Genomic DNA, 25,509 nt, shown 5'->3' with positions numbered 1-25,509 from the left:
TTGCTCGTTATACTGTTTATTTCGAAATGAATAGTATCTCTTCGCATATTATAAAATTGTTATAATTACAATTATAGTTTTATAATTATATCATTCGTGTGAATCTGTGACGATGTTGGATACTTGTATGTTACAACGAGACCTTGTTGTGACGAACATATAACGAAAAAAAGAATGATAAAAATGGACAATCAAACCCCAATAATCTAAAAGAAAAAAATACCATACAAGGTTAAATTTAATTTAAAAAAATTTTTTTTTTTTTGTATTTTCTGATAGTACTTGATGAATAGAGACGAAATACATATAACGGTTTGCTGAAAATGGATTGTCGAATGCTGACAAATCTCTTTCAAAATATCACAACGAACCAACGAACCACGTTTATAACACACACTCAACAAGAGTGACCATCAAACTTCTTCATCGACTTCACAGAAGAACACTGCTTTATATGTATAAGCGTCGAAAAGTGTGGCAACTGAGAATCGCGAGAATCGCGTAAATGACAATAATTAGAATGCGAACTACCGAAAGTGTGTAACGTGTAACGACATCCGATAGAGAATAAAACTTATTGTAAGATATAGAGCATCCGCTGGCATCTACAAGTATGTAATTTTCCTCACATTTCCTTACCTAAGTATACAACACACACATATATTATACAAACTCTATGTAACAGCGACATCACTGTATATCAAACTGAGAAACAGTAACTCATGCCAGCATAGACTTTATACATACTTGCTAGGTTTCTCGAATCCAATAAATTCTCGAAACTTATAAGGTCGATACAGACCTTGATAGCGAGCTTATAGCGTGCAGAATTTACAACAATTGTTTGAATTCTTCGTTTCGATCGTATTTCGTTTCGTCCAAAGGTGCAGTTTTAAACCCAAGAAACGATATATGATTCACAACTTTTATGGCTCACGTCTCCGCCGGTAATGTAAACGGGCTAAGCGTAACGCGCGATAACACGCTATGAGCTCACCTTCATGTACAAGTACGCGACCTGCGGCAACCGTGAGTTGATTCGAGACCTCGAGCTTATCTTCGTTGTATACGATAACAAACTTAGCATTCAGCGATTAAAATTGGACGAAGACATCGCTTCATCGTGCAGTTTCGCTAAAAGGAGGTTACGGGTTTTTGCAAATTGATCCAAATGTAAAGATTAAGGCAGAAGCCTAATGTGTTGGCTGATCGAGATTATTTGTCATCCACTATCACGATGCATATTATGCATTAAATTAGTAGATATGAAATATCTAGACTACGGACTTTTGTGTAAACATATATTTTCATGGAGATAATTAAAGAAATAGAACCAACATAGAGATTTGAATCACCATCTAGACTTTAGATTGGATTACTTTACTTCAAATATTTTTTATACTTTTACATATTACGTGTATTTTGGAAACTTTTGTATTTTTAACTTTTTCGTAGATGTATAAAAATCTGCAGAATAGAAATATAGCTTTTATGGAGCTTTAATGTGAAGGGCTAATGTATATTTATAATAGTTAATAGGAACGCTAAATACATATAGAGACATTGAAGTAATAGACATGTAATAGATATACAATAGATAATAAATAGAAGTAGATAATATAGAGAAATATGATATAGAAATATGTATATTAAATATGAAAAATGGGTATGAAGAACTTCATGATTAGAATAGGCATTTTAATATTTAGACAATTCTTTATCGTTTAAATCGTTCCGGAATGACTAAATCGTACATATAGTATGTAGAATATATTATACGCTGTATGATATACAGTGTGTGATATATATTATACAGTGTACGATGACATATTATATAGTATATATTATATAGTATAGAGTATACATTAGTACATAAAGAATCATTGATTCTAAAGTAGTTCTAAAGTATAGTAACTTTTGTGAATCCACTAGTGATGGCCTTAGTTGATTTTTCAATTTTAAACTTTTACTATGTATATTAGATGATTTATTTGCGTTTCTCCCGATTTCAATCGTGTTTTTAGTAGTTTTGTACTTTGTTCCGTCGTTTCGTGAACATTCTACCTCACCTTTGCAGAGTAAACCTGGAACTGAAACTGAAACTACAACAGAGCGCATAATACTATTAAAAACACGACTTAGATTCGAGGACTGACAAATATCTCATTATTTCACTTTATTTGGAAACAATATTTGAAAACAATTTGTATATGCAATCATGTAGAAATTATTTTAACTGAATTACGTGTGATTGAAGTTTCATTTGAGAAAACGACATTTCATGTATATGAACCTATTTAATATAATATTTAGTATATTTAATATTTAATATATTTAATATAATATTTAATGTCTACTCACATGTATACACTCCTCATCCTCAATCATACCCTTTTATATGTATTAGAGCAGGTTATGGTCCCATACAAAACGTGATAATTGACCCAGATCATCAATAAAATAATTAATCGACCATAACCTTTTATTGCGCATATCTATTGTGGGTGTGACAGGGATGCAGAGCCACGGTTAAGTATAAAAAGTCAAGAGATGAAAAAGAGGGACAAAGAGAGATAGACAGACGGAAAAATATAAAATTTTGAAGGAATCGAAAGTAATAATCGTTGTATTGTTAAAATGTTATTAGTACTATTATTTAATTATTAAGTATATATTACACATTTTATTTCACGAACATCATTTCCGTACTATTACTTAATGCCTAGTTTATTCTGTTACAATACTAAAAAGAATTCGTAGAAATCTCGGAGGTTGTTAAGAAAATTATTTAGAAAGCTGCTGTCATCTTAAATTTCGATGATTTCTCAATATATCGTCGACGGCATAATTTTGAACAATTTTTTTCCTATACATGTAACCGTTGCTCAGTTTTAGTTTCCGAGATATTCGCAAAAAACTATTGGTACTAGTACAGGGAATTCTACCTACATTTCTGCCTACATTTGTACGTTCGTAGCAACGTAGGTATGCGTCAGTATTGGTTGCCGGCCGCCTCACGGAGGCCGGATTTAATAAGCTAATCCAAACGTAACTCTTACCTGTTGTTTAAATATAGTACATGTATATAAACGAAGGCTGGGCGGGCTTGGGTATTTCACGGATCTTTCGGATTACAGTCCCATGCACAACTGCATATTAAAAATGATTACCATTAAATCGTCTGGCTTAGTTTTGGATTAATCTTTCTAAATGCAGCCGCCGCGAGGTGGCCGGTCATGAGTTTGGGTAATAAATAATAACAATTGTAATACATATTAAGCTTTATATTTTATTTCTATAATTAAAATTAAAAACATATCGGTCATGATATCAAAGTATTTATCTATTCGACTATCAAAATCGTGATGTCATTAGAACAAATTTTTGAATACGGTTTTTGCAGTCTCGCATGTGCAGTTGTGAATGATTATTTAGATTTGTAAAGTATATAGCGCAGGGATAAAGAGATCAATTGTTGACGGATCTAAACAGATCGCCAAGCGGCGAACAAAGAGATAGCGAACGTGGGACTGTGTCACACATACATACATATGGGCAAAATTCACTGCAGCGGTACCAACAGTTTTTTGCAAATATCTCGCAAACTAACAGTCCGCAAACAAACACGACGTAATTTGTACCATATTTGCTGATTCAGTTTCGTCTATTATATATACATTTAAATGCGATTTAAACTATATCCTGTTTGACTTCATTGCAGAACTTTTACAAATACGTTGGTAAAAGTTTAATTTAAAAAAAAATTAGAAATAGGAAAGTTTAATCATTGCCTCATGGTTAATTAGTATTTTTTCATGTATAATTGAATTCAAATCAGGTTACACTATTCAGCCGACGAACATTACCGATTACTGATGTCAACCGATCAATTATGAAGAACATAATGGCAATCAATTATAGAGAAAATACTGTAATTACTAATTTATAATTAGAATGGAGATTTAACCTGAATATATTTCTTATTTTATGGTATTTTAAGTATAATACTATTACAAGACAAGGGATTAAACAAGATCGGAAAACCAATAAAATTATCTAAATGGAACAGAAACGATAACCTAAGGAATAATTAAAACGAAAATTTAATACCTTAATAAGAGAATAAATCAAAAGTATAGGACGAATATCTCTCAACAGAAGTAACTGAAACCGTGGAAAACCATATCGAGTTCTCAGGCGATCCATGATTAATCGAAGAAACCTGAGGACGGTTGAAACGATTCGAGCTTCGAAACTTAACTTTCAAGTGATGGACTCGGTTAAGTCGTCAATTACGAGGTCTCGATGGTGGAACGCGCTAATTCCCGGTAAAGTGAATATTAATTAGCCCATTCGAAGGCCGGAGCTGATTCCTAGCCGGAGTTAATATCGACTCTGCGGCTCTCCCTCGACTCGATTACGAGCACGCGTTCATGAATAAGTAATCGAAAGCTCGTTGCGCCGCTCCTTCACGGGGATAAAAATACTATGGCAGAAGCTGATGCACTTTTATTACAGCCGTTCTTGTATCATCGTTGTCTGTAAGCCGCGAAGTTGCTACACGTAAACTAACGTTGTACATACTATTAGTCGGCCAAGAAGTTCAAATCATTTTTAAAAAATTGTATTTATCATTGATACATCTTTTCATTTAAGTTGCCCAGATTAATGACATGGATAGCTGATACAACTATCCTTTTAAATTTTATACAAACTTTATACTGTTTGTTTACACTGTAAACTGTTTGAGCCACATCAGTTTCATGCAAATCTTCGATTTAATATGTAGCATTAACTTTGTTCAATACACTTATTAGTGTAAAATGGTTGAAAATATGTGAGAATTATTATTGTGTGTATTATTAGAGTATATTGTACTTGATAGTGTTCGACAAACAGAACTATTTTTTATGTATAAAAAAGAAAAATAACGGTAAATTGATTATAACATTGCTTGCTTAGATACCATGCAACTTTTGTTTGAGGCATCTTTTTCGTATTGCAAATAATTTGCGAGTTATTTCAAGTCATTATGTAACGAAAGTCACACTATATACGTAGCTTCGTAAACTGCATTTTGGAAGTTCATATTTGTATTTTTCTTGTCGAAATGGTTTTTTGAATTTTTCTGTAGTAGACATATAACATGGAAAGTTTCGAACGATCATCGGATCATTCGTAGATATTAATCCACTAACCTACACTTTCTATTAGTAAAATTGTTTCTTGATCATATAATAATACATTTTTTTGTAATATCGTATCTTATATTTTTAATACATTAAGATGATAGCAAGTCATAAAGCATCTGATTAATACTGATACACATCACTTGACGTATGCCAATGAGATTGATATATGTCAGTCACAGAGAAAATCAGAATGGAAAATATCATTTTGAACTTAAACCAGGATTTCAGAAAGATAGATATAAAATCTTATTAAAGTTACGCAAAGAACTATTTACATCAGGGTTATATATCTATTTTACTTATCTTACATTATTGAAATCATAATTTAACATTATAGTAGATAATACCAATTATCAATGAAAATAATGCAATAAAACATGTAGTATTGTGGTAAATGAAATTAATAGTGATAGAAAATTTGCTAAGAACGCAGTCCGGTTAAATCAATTTCAAATATAATTATAACAGTGGTATAAACTTTGAAAAGTCGCGGAAGGTACGAAAAATGAAAATTAATTGACTTTTATCACTAGATTGCGTATTTTTATGCAAAACCATGTGTTTATGAACCCAATTATAATAATGACAGAATCCAGTAAATATTTTAAAAACACTTTACTTTAGATATTTTATATATTTTTGTATATTAAATATACTCTGTACATTTTTGCACGTTTGCATAAAAATCCGCAGACTAGTAAGCGTTGATCATTTACTATTATTAAATGACTATTATTTTTAAACGAAAGTAAAGTTCTAAAACAGGGACATTTAAAACCGCGTGTAAGATTTTCAAGGATGATTAACAGCTAAGTAGAAGGTGAGACTAAAAATAACACGGACATCGTTAATTATTAAACGGATTATAAATACTTGGATAAACTCCTTTCGAAACTTTAAAGTGATGTTAATTCCTATTCCTCCGTATCGATAAAACTTAAGTGGACCTCCGGCATTGCGCAGACGAGGTACAGTGGACCGTAACTCGGCTTTAGAAGGTTCAAAGTAACCATTACGTAGAAACGTAAGTACATAATAAATACCAGAAAGGTATCCTAAGAGAAAATTTGCTGTAGCTTTCTCTGATTTGTGTAAGTAAATGTACTAATAAATATCCGACTAAATTTAGGTTAAAAGTTTCTACGTGATTATATTTTTAATTTGTAACTCAGCCCTCTATAGGCAATCATTAAATTCTTTTAGAATCTTTATTTTTATTAAATGAAATTTCAAATATCTAACTTAATAAATGATTTTATGGAATGATTTAATGCAATGGAGAATTTGATACGCATCTCAACTTTTTCTTATATTTTGGAGACCCTAGACTAATAAACGAATTACATAAGCTTGAATACGGCTTGGTTTATCTACCGTGCGTGTAAAATATCTTTTCCTTCAGGAAAGGTTAATTAGTCAAGAGATTGTTAACTAAAGAAATAAATTTTTATTTATCTCTAAATATAATAGTTTAGATCTTTTTAACTTTGGAATTCTCATTTTCTAGTTCTCTGAAAAAGCTTTTTTTCTTAAAAATTAGTTTCCATAACCAAAGTTGTAATGTTTCTGTGTTGCATAGTGTTGAATGAAGTTTTATTTTCGAAAATTCAAAATGACATCATTCAATCTTTTAAAACATCTTTACCGAAATACTTTTATAAAATATTTTTGAAAAATTTGGAAATTTTATAATTTTAACGTGCAACAAGATATTCCTTTCATTCCAAAGAAAATACAAAGCAGAAAAGATTCCGATTTAGCAAAGCAGAAGATTGAATCCGATTTACTTTACACCATTATAAATTTACAACAAATGTATTGTATGTTGAACAAATGAAACAAAAATAATTGGTAAAAATGAAGTTAGATCTAATTAAAAAGTAAAGATAAAATGTCAACTTTGTTTGGAAATGGGGATCTTTAGAAATTACGAATTAAATTTTCCATTCACTTTTCCATATTTACATCAATAGAATAATAGAATAATACTTCTTTAATAATTAAATTACGATGCTGTGATTATACGTTTCGTGTTAGAGCTAATCTTAAAACTAGTCAAGGAAATTTCTTTACATATATTTTAATATTTATTATACTTCCATTCTCTGATCCATTTCAAGAAGATGCTTCGTTCTTAATATCTTTCCCTCGTGATCTTTTCATGTGACGCATGGAAGCTTGGTGATCGTGGATTTAAATCCGATATTATTGACTATTATTATTGACTGTTATTGAGCATGAGACAAGCGAAGCCTTTCAGAAATTTTTCAAATTGCCTTTAATCGCGATGGATCCGCGATAACGAAAAAAGAGGATGTCGTTCCGAGGGAAACCATCCTCGAGCCATCTTAGGGGAGTTTACAGCTGTTCGAGAATAGATCCTGTTGTGTTTCTATCGAAAACGTGCCTTGTTTTCTCAACAACTATTTTCTAGCGACCTGGTTAGTATCGACGAGAACACAAGATATGGGTGGTTTAGGAATTTGCAATTTAACGAAGCACAACATAGGGTCGGATAGCCATTGTATTTTTATTCACAGTTAAAATTATATTCGTGAAAATTACATTCTTGGCTTGTGTATAACTTATGCAAGTATATCTACATACTTAAACCAAACAGTGTGATTTTAATGATAACATTAATTATTGATAGCTATTAATAAGTAGCTAGAAATCCAAAGACAGTTTTCTAAATATCTTATAAAATGATTTTCAACTTGAAAACTTTTATTGTATTATCACTTGGCGTTCCGTGCAAAATAAGATAAAAATGTTTAAAATAAGTGTTATTAAATTCAATTCAACTAAATTCATGGCTCTAACAAGATTAAGATTTATTACAATGGTTTTGGAGAAAACAGCTTTACTTGACCCATTTTATATATTCTTTAAATCTTATTTTGTTTCGTTCTGATATTTTGTTAGTATACTGTCGCGAAATTTTCTATAACAATCGAGATGGTCTATGTTAAACTATGAACAAAAAATCTGTATGCTTTCAAATACAATACAACAATAAACACATTATTATACGTAATAATATAAGCTTAGAGATTCACTGAAAAATCTCCTACATAAATATGGTATATACTGATTCTTTTTGCGATAAAAGATTCATTTGATTTCTTGATGTATGAGAATGAGGTTTTTAATTATTAGTCTCCAGATTTTAGATTAAAACAAAAAATTGTACTTTTAAATCAAATTGTGTCTAAAATTTTATTTTATATATTTCAAAACAATTTAAAAAATTCTGAGAACGAGGTCAAACTATTTTTAAACTTATGCTTAGTCTTTCCAACGAATCAGTGAACCCATTTAATTCTAACATAATGACAGTGTATTGCACAATTTCAGGAAATTCATTTAAATGGTTATTTAAATTAAAAAACAAATTAAACATTAATAAATTATTAAAAATTCTATTGAATTGTAATAACCATCCAATTTTCTCTTTTTCACGCTGCAATGTACAGTATAACGCATCAGTTCATCTAAGAACACATATAAAACACAAATACCTGAATCCCTATGTTTTAAAACTTTGATTAAAAAAAATTTGGAAGCCAATTAAAACACGAAGAATAAAATAGCAAAGAAAGAAAGAAGAAAAACCACCATTCATATTTTTTTCCAATCTCGCACAGTGCACAATTTTTCTACATCACATTTTCGTTGCTATTTCAACGCCGCTGACAACCCCGTTTCCTTTGGGACACCGATATGAAAAATCGCGATTTACGCGAAAACATTTGTACGTTTTACGCATCCCCCTCTCGCGAAGGGAATCCGATATCTGTATTTCGAATTCGAACGGCTCTTGAAATCTGCTTGACGATCGTTTGAAATATGCACAACGCTATGTGCGCGTAGTTTTCGAAATGGCGCGATGCCGCGGTATCGATCGGATGGAAATTCGGCTTCTCCCGCTCGTGCATCGCGTACAACTTCTGCGTTGGTTTGTTAGGAAGTGTGTCAACAGTCCGATAGCGAAGATCGATAGGTAATTACACGACTGTACGAAAATGAAATTTGAAGGAATGTCGGGAAAGGTTTGTAAAAAACTAACCCTTTCCAACCTGAATTATTTCTCTCAAATGAAAACTATATTTTTTTTCTTTTTTGCATATAAATCAGTCGATCACAAAAGTTTATATACACGCTTTAAGTATAACTTATTATAGGTAAAAATAGGCCGACGAATTTTGTTAACTCATCAAGATACATATTGTCAAGATGCGACACAATTTATTCATCTTTTATGAGAACAAAGAAGCAAAAAAAAAAATAAAATAAAATAAAATACAGTGTTGTAAAAATTACATACACCTGTTATATCTGCATGAAATCATAAAAATAGTACATTTAATATTATAATAATATCGAATAGCTCCGTTCCCCTTCGTTACGTAAACACCAATAATATAATACTCTGCTATCTCCTTTGCGTTGAAAAAGTTATAGCTTTATCATTTCTGATGTAATTTTATGGCAATATTTTTATGAAATTGTTTAAAATTTTTAAATTCCTTTTAGTGATACATTAACGATAATTTTATTGCTATGCAAGTATGAATAATTTTGTGACAAAGTGCATTTTTAGTTTATTTGGTACGTCAGATACAGAAAATCCGATATGTAGATTTTCATAACTGATTATGGTTGTCCCTTGCATTTAGTAAATTAATTATAGCATTTTCTAATTTGTGAAAATAAATTTAATTTATTTTACCAAATGATAAGATTATATTAAATACTATTGAGTGAGAGATTATACTACTATTTCTGATGTGACACTATTTCTAGTGAATGAATATATGAACATATATTAATAAATGTAATTGTCTAGAATAATAAATAATTTGAAACTTTTAAATGTTATTAAAATTAACGACGCAATATTTGTACTCCTTTTTGAAATTCTATTTTCTGATTCTGTTATACGGTATATCTTTCATATTTTATACAATAATATCCCCTATTCAGTTTGGTACTAATTGAGTTATAATGAATACCTCGTTGCAAAAGCATTCTGATGTATGAATATTCTATTATATAAATGCCTATATTCTATCTGTTTCTCAAACAGAAATATTCTATGCGGATTTCAATGGGTTGCAATGTTTATTATATCATCAGCATGTGTATATTTACGATGAAGATAGTTATAACGGTTCATATGTTATAACATGTTGAATCTAACTATTGATTTAATTAAAGAGATTGGAAATGTAAATTACTATGTTCACGAATCAGTAATTACACAAAATATCAAAATAGAAATACATATTCTGTTAAAATATGTCGCACGACAAGTGCCTTCATTTCAAGTTATATTAAATACTTCGTATTTTATTCTCTTTTACAATATAAACAGAAAAATATACGAAAGTTATGATCCCAATGAGTATGTGTAGCTGATGAAGTCAATTAAAATAATAGTTGAAAATTGTTAAGTAATATTATTATAAGAAAAATGTATTGTCAAAAATAATAAAAAATAGATATGTACATATAAAAGAAAGTTTTGAAAATCTATTATTTATAATATCCCTTTATAAAAATATTATATTTAAATAAAATATTTTACATAAAGATCGAATAATATTCAAAGCATCATCTGTTAGATAAAAATCGAATGATATTCAAAATAGCATCCAAGCTTCAATCAAGTAACATTTGAAACATTCGCTACTAAGTACAAAATTAATTTTCAAAAATTGTCGGGCCAAAATAGTTTTCACGTACCACATCGAAATTCATAAATCTATCTAAAAACTTCTCGTTTCGTCATACATAGCCTGTTTTCCCATGAGACAATTTTATGACAAGAACTCTGATCAATGTATGTTTGTGGTTTATCGTTCCACCGCCCTATTCGAATTAACTGCGCTATCCACGCAGCCCTGTCAAAATTTCGGTGATTTTGTCGCACCTGCAACGGGCAACCAACGGCGGAACCTCAAATTCCAAGTGAAACGACTCCATAATGAGCACGAACCGGCGAACAATAACGGCTCTAATGAGCGAACCACGGCACCGCTTCGACTTTGTCCTAAAAACGTGGCTCTCGCGGTTAATAGCCAGCGATAAGGCGGAATTATTTCACTTTGCCGTTTTCCACCGTTTAAATGCACGTTTCCCCGCCGAATTCGCGATAGGCAGACACTAAGTTTGTTTTTCTTTCATTTTTTCGTCATTAGAATGAAGTTCATTGGCATTAAGGATAAAAAAAGTTGCTTTGAAATGCGTATCTGAATAATTGTTACCTGAATAACACATTTTCTTCGTTATTTTAGTTAGAAGATTGCATGTGTTAACAACTTCCATATAGTAGCGTTAAACAAGAATGAGATTTAAAATTTTGTTACGCTCTTTTGCCTTGAGAATTCTTTTTCTTTTCTTAATTGATTGTCTACAAAAGCGTTGAAACCTATAATGGATTATTAACTCCGAATATTCGAGCATTTATAGGATATTTAAATGTACAAAAATGTACAGGATGTGTATCATATCTAAAAAGATGTAAAGTATTCAAAGTGCTTGTAATATTTAGATGATGAAACAAGTCTCTATTTAGGTTTTATTTCTTCTGCTACGTACATAAAAATGTACAGTATAGTTGAAATCGTGGCTGAAATCATCATTTGAATTTCGTAGTTTTTGGAAAAGATTATTAAGCACAATATTTTTTTTACGCTACTGTAACGGATATCGAAGTTCGATAATATTTTTTATACAACTTGGATTATATCTTCTTGGAAAGTGATTATTATTTTATTTTAATTTATATTCTATGCTATTATTACCATTACTATCATCATTCTGTACTATTATCAGTATTATCAGTACCTTTCGTTCTGCAAAATATAGATAAAAGTTAAATGCACTAGAATGAGGTAATGTAGCTTAAAATGTTTCAAATTGTCTAGCCACCCTTGTCATTCGGTAATATGAATTAATTGAAAAAAGATAAAGATTCAATATTTAATATTTTCCAGCAAAGATTTTATCAGGGCCTCTAAATAGAACAATGATCGTAAAAACATTAAACTTTATTAAATATTTATCAGCATAAAATATTAACATTCTAACATGTTACACTACCATTTAGAACTACAAATGTCAATGACTTAAGTCTAAAACTTGCGAAATAAAAATGGCATGTACAATCGATCACATTACACGTTACACACATATATATGTACATAAAATAGAAATCAGAAGTACAAAAATTATTTTTGATTAATATGGAAGAAGGTGACATTTCTAGAAATCCATAATTGTCATATAACAAAAAATTAAATGAGATATTGTAATGTGTTGAAAAAGTTGAGTATGGTAGGTGGACGAATATTTATACGGCCGACTGCATAAACGAATATATAGTTCAAGGGAAAAGATGTTTATTCGTGTACTTTATTATATTTAAATTCCATATAATGTATCGTATATGTATGTCATATATATGTATTGTAAGTCCATAAAATTATTATTTGTTCATTTCGATAATTTTCTAGTAATATTCTAGTTAGGAAATTCCACTACGTTCTTCATTAACCTTCTCAATCCTGAACCAAATTTTTCCTCTGACTCCTCTAGTTCTAAATACATTAAATTACGTTGCATCATAGGGCTGTCACATTCCAGCAACTTCTAACAAACGTTACTCGTAAATTGTTTTTTAGATAATAAACCATGGAATACAAATTACTAAATACTCGGAAAATTAATTACTCCAAAATAAAGTCACCTCATTCAAAATAGGATATTTAATATTTCACGGCGAGAATTTTATACACAATGAATACCACGCGACTGAAATAAAATATAACTTGGAAACGATTGAAGATAGAAAAAAATTTTATTAGACAAAATTAAAAGATTTCATATGGCGCATCGTGATAATTTGGGCAATAACAGCGTTTTAAAGATCTTCATTTTTTAAAATAGAACTATAAATCTTTTTATACACCAATCGATACGTATTTTAATTCTCTATGTTAAGGTAGTTACTTGTATGAAAATGTTTAGTTCAAAAGATATCTCAATTTCAATTTCATCAAATTGAATATACGAAAGGTAAAGAAAATATGAATACGAGAGATTTTACAAAATTAAAGTTAAAATATCTTTCAAATTAATCAATCTTTTATTTAACCGCCTTAATACTTTTTTGTACAGAATACAGAGATTCATTGATTGTATGCGTAAGCAATTCATAGTTCAAAAATATTCAAAACGTCACTACTTTCGGAGTAGACATTTACATTAGACTATATCATTCGGAACTTTTAAATTTTTGCCTAATAAAATTATGTTATCCTGTACCGTTACAGAGCTACAGCTTTTCCCGAGTAAATCAGGCTCCAGTCCAATAAAGTCGAAAATTAGATTAAATACAAAGTTCCGATATTTTACAATATCATTTAAATTAACGTATCGTACCTTTTATCAACATTTTTAGGTGCAGCTCAATTGTTCTCAACCCTTGTTTTAAACATATTAAATTATATTATACCGGGAGACTGTGTATTTACGCAACTTTTAACGAACGTTCCACTCAAATTGTTTATGAAAACTGGACAACGGACGGGGAAAATCCAATCCGGCAAATTCATTAACAGGTTGTAGGTATCGTTTTAAAGTTTTCGGTTTCGCCTATATTGGCAAACCGTTAGTTCTGCATAACACCAAACTCTGTTGCAATATTGAAGTTGTAATGCAACTCCAATATTAGTTTGTGCCCGTAGCCATTTAATAATTACGTAATAAGACGAACTTAATACGAGAAAACATGAGCGGCGTATTAACAACGAGGGTTGAATATCATCTTCGTCCGCCATACTAAAACCGAAATCTTATTACGGTAAAGTCGTGCGAACGACAGTGAGGGTGAAATGCGCGTGTAGAATTATCCTGTAACTGTTTTGCGAGTTACGCATGCTTTGTGCTCCGTAATCTCTTTACTCTTTATGTGAAACTGTAGGTGGTGATTAATGTGGAAGGATTATTTAAGTAACAATTTCTTCGACAAAGGTCCTTTCTCTGACAAGAGTCGATAAAGGTTTCATTTATTCTCTTTAATATTTGGTGATTTTGTTATTATACATTTTATTATGATAATATTTTAATTCACTTCTATAAATAGGTATATCAACAATATCAAGACGAAATGTATTAAATATTCATATCTAATTTATAAATTATTTTAATTTTTTATTTCATATTAAATTTTATATTTTTTAATATGTGAATTAATTTTGTTAACATGTGCATACGATACTATTGAATATTAAAAAATAATTGAATGAAGCACTTTCCTATTATCTAGAATGATGCCACTCATATGATATAGTGATACTAACGGTATCACTAAATTTATCAAGTTTATTTCTTCCCAGCATGAGAAATCTCTCCAATACTTCAAGATTAATACTGCAATAAGGGCATACTTAGCAGTTCGCCTGTTAATTGAATCTTTCAGATCCTAAATCAGAAACTCCCCTTAGGGAGCTTAATAACTAGAGTATAATAAAGGTGAATTAATTCACTTTAGCTCATGCAAATACGACAATGTATTTCTCATGCAGACAATGATATTCTGTGATGATACCATGTAATCACGCGTTGAAAAATCTACCTAATCTAAATTTATGTCAATCTATGTAGGAAGATAATCAAATTCAGAATATTATCAATTTGCATAATGATTTAGTTTGTTCGTGCTTCAGTTACAATTTTACATATAGGTAGCATCAAAATAAATCTTATGATAATTCGTTCTCAATATACTATGGATATTTCTGCATTTACGTGAAATTGAAATGTGCAAAAATACACAGAATGTGCTTAATATAAAAAAATACCTAAACAAAGTGTTCGTTGTAATATTTACGGAGCGGCACGAATTTTGTTTACAATTGTTTAAAAAAATATAAATTTGCATAGACATTCTCAGATTAGTCGTGAGTAAGTTATCGTGCATATCATTTTAACATAATACGAAACACTAAAAAGTCATCGGTCAAGCCTTATATACTGTAGTATAGTAATATTAGACCAAATACATTGGCATTTTACTAATAGAAGCTAAATACAACTACTACAGTAGAATTTTCTGAACACCTTTTATTCAAATATTCTTTTGTTCGAACATTTGATTATCCGAACAATAGCAGTTCAGTAAAAGGAAACAACTATTCCAACCATACTGAACTATATCATATGTACTCTCTGCACATTCCTCGATCAAGTTATCGTTTTGTATTCATCATAAGACACGTAAGTGACGAAGAAATTAATCAAAGTATTAAAGAAAAGTTGAACGATACCGAAAACAGCGCTGATTTGTGAATTAAAAGTATTCGTAGCAACAGAAACAACCAGTAGATGGTATGAAATACAGAATAGAAGGAAAGTAATCCCGTAAAAGAGAAGTTTGTAATTTGTCGTTTCAAAGAGACTGGGAAGCTCATTAGAAGATCAAAAAGAAAATGATTGGACGCTTCCAAATTAAAGCAAATATATAAAATATACGTACTTCAAATACAGAATTTTTATCTACCTTTTCATCTTTGATCTTATCTCAGGCAATCATATATAGTTGGTAGATATTGATAGTATATATAATAAATAAAAAACACATATATACATTGAATTTACTCTCAATACAAAAAATTGATTGCATACATACAATTGCTTGCAAAAGTTGTATACTTTTTATGAACATAATAAATATGTGTGTTATGCAAAATATTTTTTAATTTTATTAGTGTTGTAATGACTCTCAACTTGTTGTTCATCATTACTGTTACTAGTAAAAATGTTAACTATTCTGAAAATGTATATACAAGTTGCAAGATATTTAATCCATACATGTTTTGCAGAGATTGCAGAAGTGCCAAAACAGGCAGTCATCCAATGATATCAGTGTTCAGTGGGATCATTTCTAATATTACATGCTTACAGTTGACGACTATTCATACTGTATATCTACTAAGTTTTTACTAAATATAAGTTTACAGTAAATATCTTGCAATTTTTGTATATATCATCAGATTGGGTTTAAATTTTGTCAACATAATCATTGCAATCGCATTTCATTACAATGTTAATACAATTCCAAAATATTTTATGTAACATGCACAATATAGACATAAGAGTTTCCCGTGGCAAGTGTACGAATTCTTTTTCGAACCACTATATGTTCATTATATTACGTTTGCGTTTGCACAAAGTTCTACAGCACTTCTATAAGATTTTTCTTAGAGTTTCAAGAATGTTTCCAAAAAGAAATATATTGAATCATGCATTTATAGACAATAAGAAAAGGAAGATAGTTGTCCATAACTTAGCTTCAGATAGACTTATTACATGTAGACTGATAGACCAATATTTCGGCCTTTTCGAAGCCATTCGAGCTACACGTCCAACTTGCTTGCGACCGGTGAACGCAGGACATCCGGCAGATATGAAGTTTGTCATGGACACTCGTGCTGTGATATTATTCTTCGGCGATAGAACTCGCCAGAGTCCGTTCGCGATATTTTCAAAGGGAAATGCGGTGGCGGAAGTGTCGCTCGTGAAACATGGACACTTTATTCTACAACTTCGAGACGTTGAACGAGGAAAATATTCGAGTCGTCGTTGAATTTAGAAATAAGGGTGAAGGAATGAAATATACAAATCTTTAGTGAATTTAGAAACAAGTTTCAAGGAGGAAGACAATTTAAATCTTCACTAAATTTGAAAATCGAGAACGGGAATATTATTTGATCCATTGTTGAGTCTGGAAATGAACTTAGACATTGAATTGCCATTGGATTTAAAGAGAAAGTTGAATGTAGAAGATATACGAATTTTGAAAGTCGAAATTTGGACGAAGGATATATTCGTCGCTAAATTTAATGATGAAGTTAATTAAAAAATAGTTGAATCGTCGCTAAATTTAAATATAGGGATCACGGACAAAAATATTTGAATCATCGTTGAATCTGAAAATATGTGAGGATAAAAAATGAAAAAATTCGAGTCATCTAAATTGCTAGATTTGGAAAAATACTAGTTAAATCTTTCCGCGTTATTAAGAGGGGACGCAATCACGTCTGCTTCAAAAGCTGAAATTTCTTTTTTTAGTTTTTTTCTCAAAGCTTGATATGTATGGAATATTGTTGTAAAAGGGTATTTTCAAATTCTAAAAAATGGCGAGATTACAACACTGAATATGAGTATATTGTTTTATTTTAGAGAAAGATTAACTTGAAACTTTAAGCGCATTTTTCTCACAACTATGTTTTTCGACTTTGCATCCAGTAGATCTCTGAAAACCTTAATCCGATTAACTTGACATTTTTACACATTATTTTGCGTTACATTACCTACAACGTAGCATAAGATTTGTTTGATATCTTAATCTGTTGAATTTTTATAAATGTTTAAAGCTAACTTTTTTCAGCAAAAACTAAAATTTTGTCTTTAACAAACCGCCATTTCCTTATTTTTCAAAATTAGAAAAATCGCACGTTACATTGAAAATAATATATTTATGTATAAGCTTGCACGAACATCTTTTACTTTTTGTAATCCACATTTGCCGCTGGTTATACGTAAACAAGGTATCGCTGGATATAGAGTCAGTTAACGTTGCATCACTCTGTCATGTTGTAATTTTACGTACGAAAAAGTATATAAGCACAGAGTTAAAATACTCTTTAAAGTTTCTTATAAAAATCTTGATTCTTTAGCAAATACTTGTAGGCGAAAAAAAGATTACTATTTTTTTAGGCCTCCAGGGTTGCATACACCTTTTAAATGAGGAAATTGAATTGATAATAACTTTGGAAGCAAGAAATGAAAATATTTAAATAGATATAGAATTCGAAAGTTGGAGAAAGAGAATATCTGTATCAGGAACTAAATAAGAACAAAACAATATTTGAAATTTGAAATGGTTCTAAATTAGGAGATATGATTGAATGGCGAAAATATTGGAATTGTCGCTTTAAAGATGAAGTTAAAGAAAGTAAATGTTTTACTCGTCTCTGAATTAAGAAGTAAAAATTAAAAATGGAAATGTATGAATGACTACTGAATTTCAAATTACGAAAAATTCAAATATTTGAATCATCGTTGAATTTAGAAGTAAGGGGGAAGAATTTAAATATTTGAATCGATATCAAAGAGTGACCTAAAAATGTGAGGAGTTTTCGCCCGTTTCTGCTTTCACAATTTTGCAACTAAATTTTGTGCCAAAGGATACCTTATAGCGAGGCATCAGGCACCACAAATTTTCAAGTTGAATTAGTTTTAAAATTGATTAGTTTTTAAGTTGTAGGATGTCCAAAATGTAACAATTCATTAATGCTCATACATACGATGTACAGATTCTTATGTCAGTCTGATTATTTAAAACATTGTTCCCAGAGATTTTTCCAACTATTAACAGTGCATTTGAACTTAGATTTTCAAAATTCACAATGGCCAATTCAATACGTTGAATGATATTATAGGAAATATGAATATATTGTATTATTGAATACGTTACAATGTGTATGTCGTTTGTTGATTGTCGTCGAAACCATGGAGATACATATAAAGATAGAGCACGCAAGTATATGTTACCATGTAGGTGAAGGCGATATGGGAATAGAAAGAGAACGCTGCATAGAGGCATCTTTTCTATCCTTGTTTAATGAGGAATACACACTCACGCCGCTCATTGATCGTTGTTACACTAACATACTTACTATACGAATGCGGGCGCGTCGTTAGACAAGAACACAAGTGGCCTCTGTGCAGCGTTTTCTTTTTATTCCTATATTATTTTCTTAGCTCGCTCACGCGCTCTATTTTTGTATGCCTATAGCGGAAACGTATATCTTGACCCACGGTGCGAGCGCCGGCCTCTACAGCGGACTGGTTGGCGACAACGAATCTTCCCAACAAGAGAAGGTCCGAAGAGGTAACGAGTGGAGCAAAAAAGAATTCTGCGACATTCTGTGGACAATTCGCTTGCCGATTAGACGCCACGCATCCAGCAATTCCATAACAAAATTGCATTTTATACTTTCTCACAATATATTTAAAAGACACCTACTACAACGATATTTATCTTTCCTGGTTCTGATCCTTAGAGATAGATGGATACATTACGATATTAGGATTCGAAATAAGAATCCCATATCCAAAGATTCATGACAACTGTCATGATTTGTACGCGATGTGACTGTAACAGCTAACAGTTCGCACACCACTTCCGTATGAGCAGTAATATGTACTCTCCGATTGATTCTTGTCAGTTTTAACCATATCGACAAGCATGAAAATGTGCTGACAATTTCCACTATAATAAAACAATTATTATTCAATAAAATAAATTATTAAAGCAATAAATATTACTTAATAATATTAATATTATTAATAATATTATACTAATATTGAATACAAAATTTACTTTATAAATTTTTACTTTACAAATAATTAAATGAAAGTATTATGAAAATTAGAACATTTTTTGACATATGAATTGCTGCAGTGAATCTGCCGTTGTAGATTTTGAAAATATAAGCTTAAATTCGTTGTTAGTCGTGATCTAGTTGCTGTAGCATACAGACATGTGCTCTGCGAGTTTATAAATAGCGAATATATGTATATTACCATTAGATAAGGACAACTACAACTGTATTGGGAATCGAAAATTGAACAAGATACTGCATTGAGTTATTGAGTATGAGATGGAGCGATTTTTCTCTTTAATCGGTCACACCTGACTCGAAGATGGCTTAAACAAGACATTCCCCAATCTGTCAGCCAAGCGGCATGCCACCTCCGTAGTACAAAGATGACTGAATTAAAGAACTGTTTAAGAATAAACAAAAAGAAGTCCTGAGCACACAGGAAGGTATGGAGGGCCCAGGGATGATCCTGCAATAGATGCGATAACAATTCCCAATAAATTTGCATTATTAAACACATCAGATCGAAAGACCACCATAGAAAGAAACTTTAGCTCCTCTAATCTATTTTGATGGCGTCATTGACGTACAAACGATGATGTAAACTCTAGAAAATATCATCAACAAAGACGATTTCAAGTAGAGGGCCAAGTCAAGATAATACCAGTCAACTTTGATCCATGCCGAAAAATAACAAAACTTCTAAAAATGCAACAGAACAGGACAATCAGAACTCAAACGATTTCTCCAAAATTTAAAAAATGATTGTTTCCAAAGATGCTCGGAGAATCTGTCTTCTACATCTGATGCAAATTACTCTCTTTGAAGAGTTGCCAAGAGACTCATTTGACCTCAACAGATAATCCATCCTGTTCGCTCTACGCATGGTGGTTGGGCAATGAGTCCCACAGACAAGAACAACCTATTCGCTTTTTACCTAGCTACTGTATCCAAACCATTTCCTCCCAAATCCATTTCTCGTGAAACCAGAACATTTACATATTTCCAATCGCCATATCAAATCTCTTCTATTAAACTATTATTCCTCCAAGAAATCAAAGCAACGATTGACAAAAACCTAAATCGGAAGGAGGTTTCAGGACACGATTTGGTAAGTGATGAAGTGATCAAAGAGTTACCAAAGAGAGGGTTACTTGTTACATGCATATTTAATACTATTCTTCGTATTGGATATTATCCGTTCTTACGCGAACTGTCAATTATCACACGCATCCACAGACCAGGAAAATCTGTACTCCAAGGAAATGGAATCATACTAATCTATTAACCTATTGCCAATTCTATCTAACCTTCTTGCAGAAATGTTAAACAAACGCTTACATACTCCACTGGAATATTTTGGAAATGACATTCAACAACAGAATAAGTACATCGAATTATACCTAATATTTAGTCGGAAATTGGAGAAGAAAGAATATCGTGCAGCAGTATTTCTGAACATTAAACAATTGTTCGACAAAGTATAACATGTTGGATTATTATACAAGCTCAAAAAGATGTTGCCTCGTTGCCTTACTATTTAACCCTTTCGCTACAGCAGTGTGCTCCGTCGGAGTGACACCGCTGTACGGGCCATCATGCCGCCGGAATAGCGATACTGAGCGGAGCACTGCGACGGAAAGCGTTCACATGTTGCGCGGGGCTCATGGTTAAGTAGTATCCCGCGGACGTCGCCTATAGGCGACACCCGTCCACACAAGTCGTCACGCGGATGCCGCCTATAGGCGACGTACGTAGCGAAAGGGTTAATTAAGGGTTACTTAAACAATAGACAATTTAAGACTTCCCTATTGACATTGGTGTATCACAGGACAGTGTCCTTGGACCACTCTTATACTTCTAAACTATATATCTATAGGGCAGACTTACCCACTATAACCAACACTATCACAGCCACATGTATTGGTATGATAATGGAGACAATGAAAAAAAATGATAATAAAGTTCACGAAAATCTCTAAGTACCTTCTACAGCTCTTCAAAAAGCATCTAAACAATATCGAGAAGTGGTTCCATAAATGGCGTATCAAATGGAAGCAAATTTACGGATATTACTTTCACCTTATGTAAACGCGCGTGTCTACCGATAACATTGAATAACACAGAAATCCCTACTAAACACGCGATAAAGTACCTGGGAATGCCACTACACAGAAGATTAACTTGGAAGTAGCACATCAAGACCAAAAGCACCTTCTTAAAAGGAAGAGTGAGACAGTTCTATGGCCCCTACGTAAGCGTTTAAAGTGATCCCTAGAAAGCATCTCATCTTATATAAAGTCACTGTAAGATGTGTATGGATCTATGGGACTCAATTGTAGAACACAGTCAGCAATTTTAACATTGAGTTCGCCTAGCGATCTCAGCCAAAAGCATTGAGGTTTATCAGCAATGCCCCTTGATACGTAATCAATGAAACTATACTACAAAGACTTAAAAATACCTACAGTTAAAGAAGAAATTTCGAAATTCAATAACGTTCATTGGTCAACGCACGCTTATACCAATTTTCTAGTCCCAGTTTCTTAATAGAGCAAAATCGAAGACTAGAAAGACGTTATACATTGTATCTACACAACAAATTAAACTAACGAAGGATTCTATATCTACTAAAGATACTAAGATATATATTAAAATGAAGTAGCTCTATTTTGAAGTTACATCTCATGCTATAGTAACACGATATCATAATTACTAAAAATTATCTGTGAGAATTGACTGTAATATCTTTCCTGTTTAGAAAAAAAATTCGTTTTTAACTGTTGGCAAAACCACTGATAACAATTTCTAAAGTTATTAAACTGACCTCAAAGTTCGTACATCCAAGCGTATGATCTAAGTTAATGAATCTTCACATTTTTGACCACCTATATCTCAGAAACTAATTGTCAGCTCAACCTGAAAATTAGTGATGATTGATGTCTCATCATAAGGTATTATTTGGCACAAAATTCAGTTTCAAAATCGTGGAACTAAAAACAGGCGACTTGTCACTCTTTAGAAATAAAGATAGAAAATGCAAATATTTAAATTGACATTGAATTTGGAAATAGAACTGAAAAGGATGGGAATTTTGAAATGCAAAGAAAAATGGAAAAAGAAAATATTTAAATCTTCGCCAAATTTAAAAACAAATTTTGATAAAGAAAACATCCTAATACCTTTAAATTGAGAAAAGATTGCATTAATCTAAAGTTTAAAGATAGTATAGTACGGATAAACAGAATAAGGTGAAGAAGGGATGTGGTTTGAGAAATTGGAAGTTAGAGTTACTTCTTTATAGTGTTGGTTCCTCAATTTATGGCGGATGTTTGCTGGTGTTACGGAAGTAAGAAAGTGGTTAGGTTGAGAAATTAGCGAGATGATTCAGATCAGGAAGTTTAGAAAGGGCGGACTTAGAAAGTTAGAAGAGATCACGATGTTGGAAACGCAAATAAGTCACATGTTAGATGAAATTAAGATATATTTTATGAAAAAATAAAAAAACAAAGATAAAAAATTGTAAATTTATCGAATTGATAAGTAAGGGTTCAAAAAGTAACAGAATTACAAAAAATAGAAAGTTAAATGTTTAGATAAATGAAGAAATAGAATTTCATAATTTTATAAATAATAAATGGAAAGTTAGGAAAATATTCAGAATTATCAAAATCAACTTACATTAAACGCTGTGAGTTTATAATGAAATCCCAGAGTGAATCCTAAAAATAAAAATATGAAACATTAAAAACTTAGAAAATTATATGACTAGAATATTGAAAAATAGGAAACTGAGAAAATTATGTAAAGTTAAATATATTTTTCTCTAATAGTTTGCAGTTGCATGAATGTTGTATTATATGTATAGGGTATTCAGTTAAAATCACAAGTCGAATTTTAAAATTTTTAAAAAGATTGTTCTGTTTCACAAATTTTAGCAATTACGATATTTTATTAATTTTAGTTAAATTATGTAAAAGAAAAATTAAGATTAAAATATGATCTGGTAAAGTGCTTAATCGGAAATAAGAGAATTTAAAAGAAATTAAATTAATTTTAAGAAATTTAAAATTCCACAGGAAATTAAGATGAAACTGAAGCATTAAGATAATACAAAATTTGGAAGTTGCTTAAAAACAAATTAAAAAATTAAGAATATATCAAATTCATAAGAGAGGTTTTTAATTTTACACCAAAGACGTATTCACCATCAAATAATATCGACTGCCTTCTAAAAATAACCGTACGATGGGAAACAAAGATTCAGGTACTGATTAGCCAAATATAGACGAAAAAAATATTGACATAGAACGTGATTTCCATCCGATAAATGATGCAACGATCAGCACCTTGAACCGTGACAATGAACCAGTCATATGGTCTCTTGGTAGCGACACAGTACGCTTGTTAAGTTACGCTTAATTAATGCCGCACATCGCGCTGTTATTTATCTATCCATAGATCAGTGATTCCGCATGTGTTGTCGAGGCCACGCAAATAGCATTCAGCGCACGGAAAAATTATAACCGTGTCATGTTTCTGTGTAAACAAATATAGTTAAGATGAAGATAAATTACATTTATCAAGAAGTGTAGTTTTCTAAGTCTTAGAATAATTAAGGATTTATTTTGAAAAATTTGGTTAGTAATAACAATTAGCGAAACAAGCAGGAATTAAGAAATTGAAGACAAATATTTACTTACAAATCCTTAATGTTACGTTTTTTAATTATTATTTTAATTTGTATTTTTTCGTACTAATTTGTAGATTTATTTTTTGAATAAATAAGAAGGTAGCAAAATGAAAACAAATATAGGAATAAATATAGTTTTTAAAAACAAAATAGTTACATAATATTGTTTGTTATTAATCTATTGGCATATTTGATTATCGATTATTGAAAGTAATTGAATTGAGTTTGCGTGTCAGCGCGTTGTTGTAATAGCAAGGATGTGATGATTGAAAAGCAAAAACAGAATGATTTGAGATTTCGAAGATAAATTACCGATAGAAAAAATAGTATATATATGTACATATACATATATGCTTATGTATTATATGTTGTCTTATGTTATGTGTACCGTAACAGTTTATATCTTATGAATTATGAATAAATGAATTTGTGATTTCACTTAATAGAATACTACTATGGAATATAAATGTATACTTCTAAACGTAAGTATAATATGTTGTTTATAACGTTTATATAATTACAAGATCATGCATAAATAATTTCGATTCTAAAAAATTGTGCACGATCAAGGATTTGTCCGAAAAACCTGAATTAAAAGCCTGTCTTATAAATTTATAGCATCAGATACATGGAACATATAATAAACATAACTACATAAAAATTACGAAAACATTTTCCTATTTTTATATTTTTTCCATTTTTTTGACCTGAATCATTTAATACATAACAGTAAATTATTTTGAATCCATAAATTGCAAACTTTCTTTGATTTCTGACATAATTTTATAAAGTTTAATTGTTTCTCAGAAAATGAAGACATATTTCCAGAATATTGTATATCCAACCGCATATATCGCTTTTTATTGTATATCCAACTGCATATATTTTTTATATCTAAGAATATTCTCGTTTAGATTTTATGGTTATTGATATGAAATTTATGTTTTGTGCTTAAAATTCTCAAATGGCGACAATAAAACAGCTAATGTTTAATAATGATTAGTTTAATATCTATATTATTTTAATTCTTCCCGATTTTTTCAATTTTCTACTTTTCGGTAATAATTAACATAAGATTAAAACTAAAAAGTATTTAATTAATAAGAAAACCAAAGATTTTCGGACATTATTTTACTTATAATTTTTAATTGGGTTTTAATTGAGTTAC

The 25,509-nt window shown here is 30.8% G+C and overlaps 1 protein-coding gene across 6 annotated transcripts in view; it reads right to left on the bottom strand.

Moving 5' to 3' along the window:
• The window catches only part of LOC138187586 (octopamine receptor beta-2R), a 190,735-nt gene that overhangs the window by 50,059 nt on the left and 115,167 nt on the right, over nucleotides 1-25,509 (bottom strand). For 5 of the 6 annotated variants that reach the window (XR_011175212.1, XR_011175213.1, XM_069128528.1 and 2 more), the window contains exon 3: nucleotides 23,330-23,370. The exons of the other annotated variant lie outside the window; for it this stretch is intronic. The gene's annotated coding sequence lies outside the window, so the exon portion shown is untranslated. The remainder of the gene's footprint in view (nucleotides 1-23,329; nucleotides 23,371-25,509) is intronic. 6 annotated transcript variants of the gene reach the window in all.

The sequence above is a fragment of the Bombus flavifrons genome, chromosome 15, assembly GCF_040668555.2.
Source record: "Bombus flavifrons isolate JBK064 chromosome 15, iyBomFlav1_principal, whole genome shotgun sequence".
NCBI lineage: Eukaryota > Metazoa > Arthropoda > Insecta > Hymenoptera > Apidae > Bombus > Bombus flavifrons.
The sequence above is the reverse complement of the archived record's forward strand: the minus strand, read 5'-3'. Positions and strand labels throughout refer to the sequence as shown.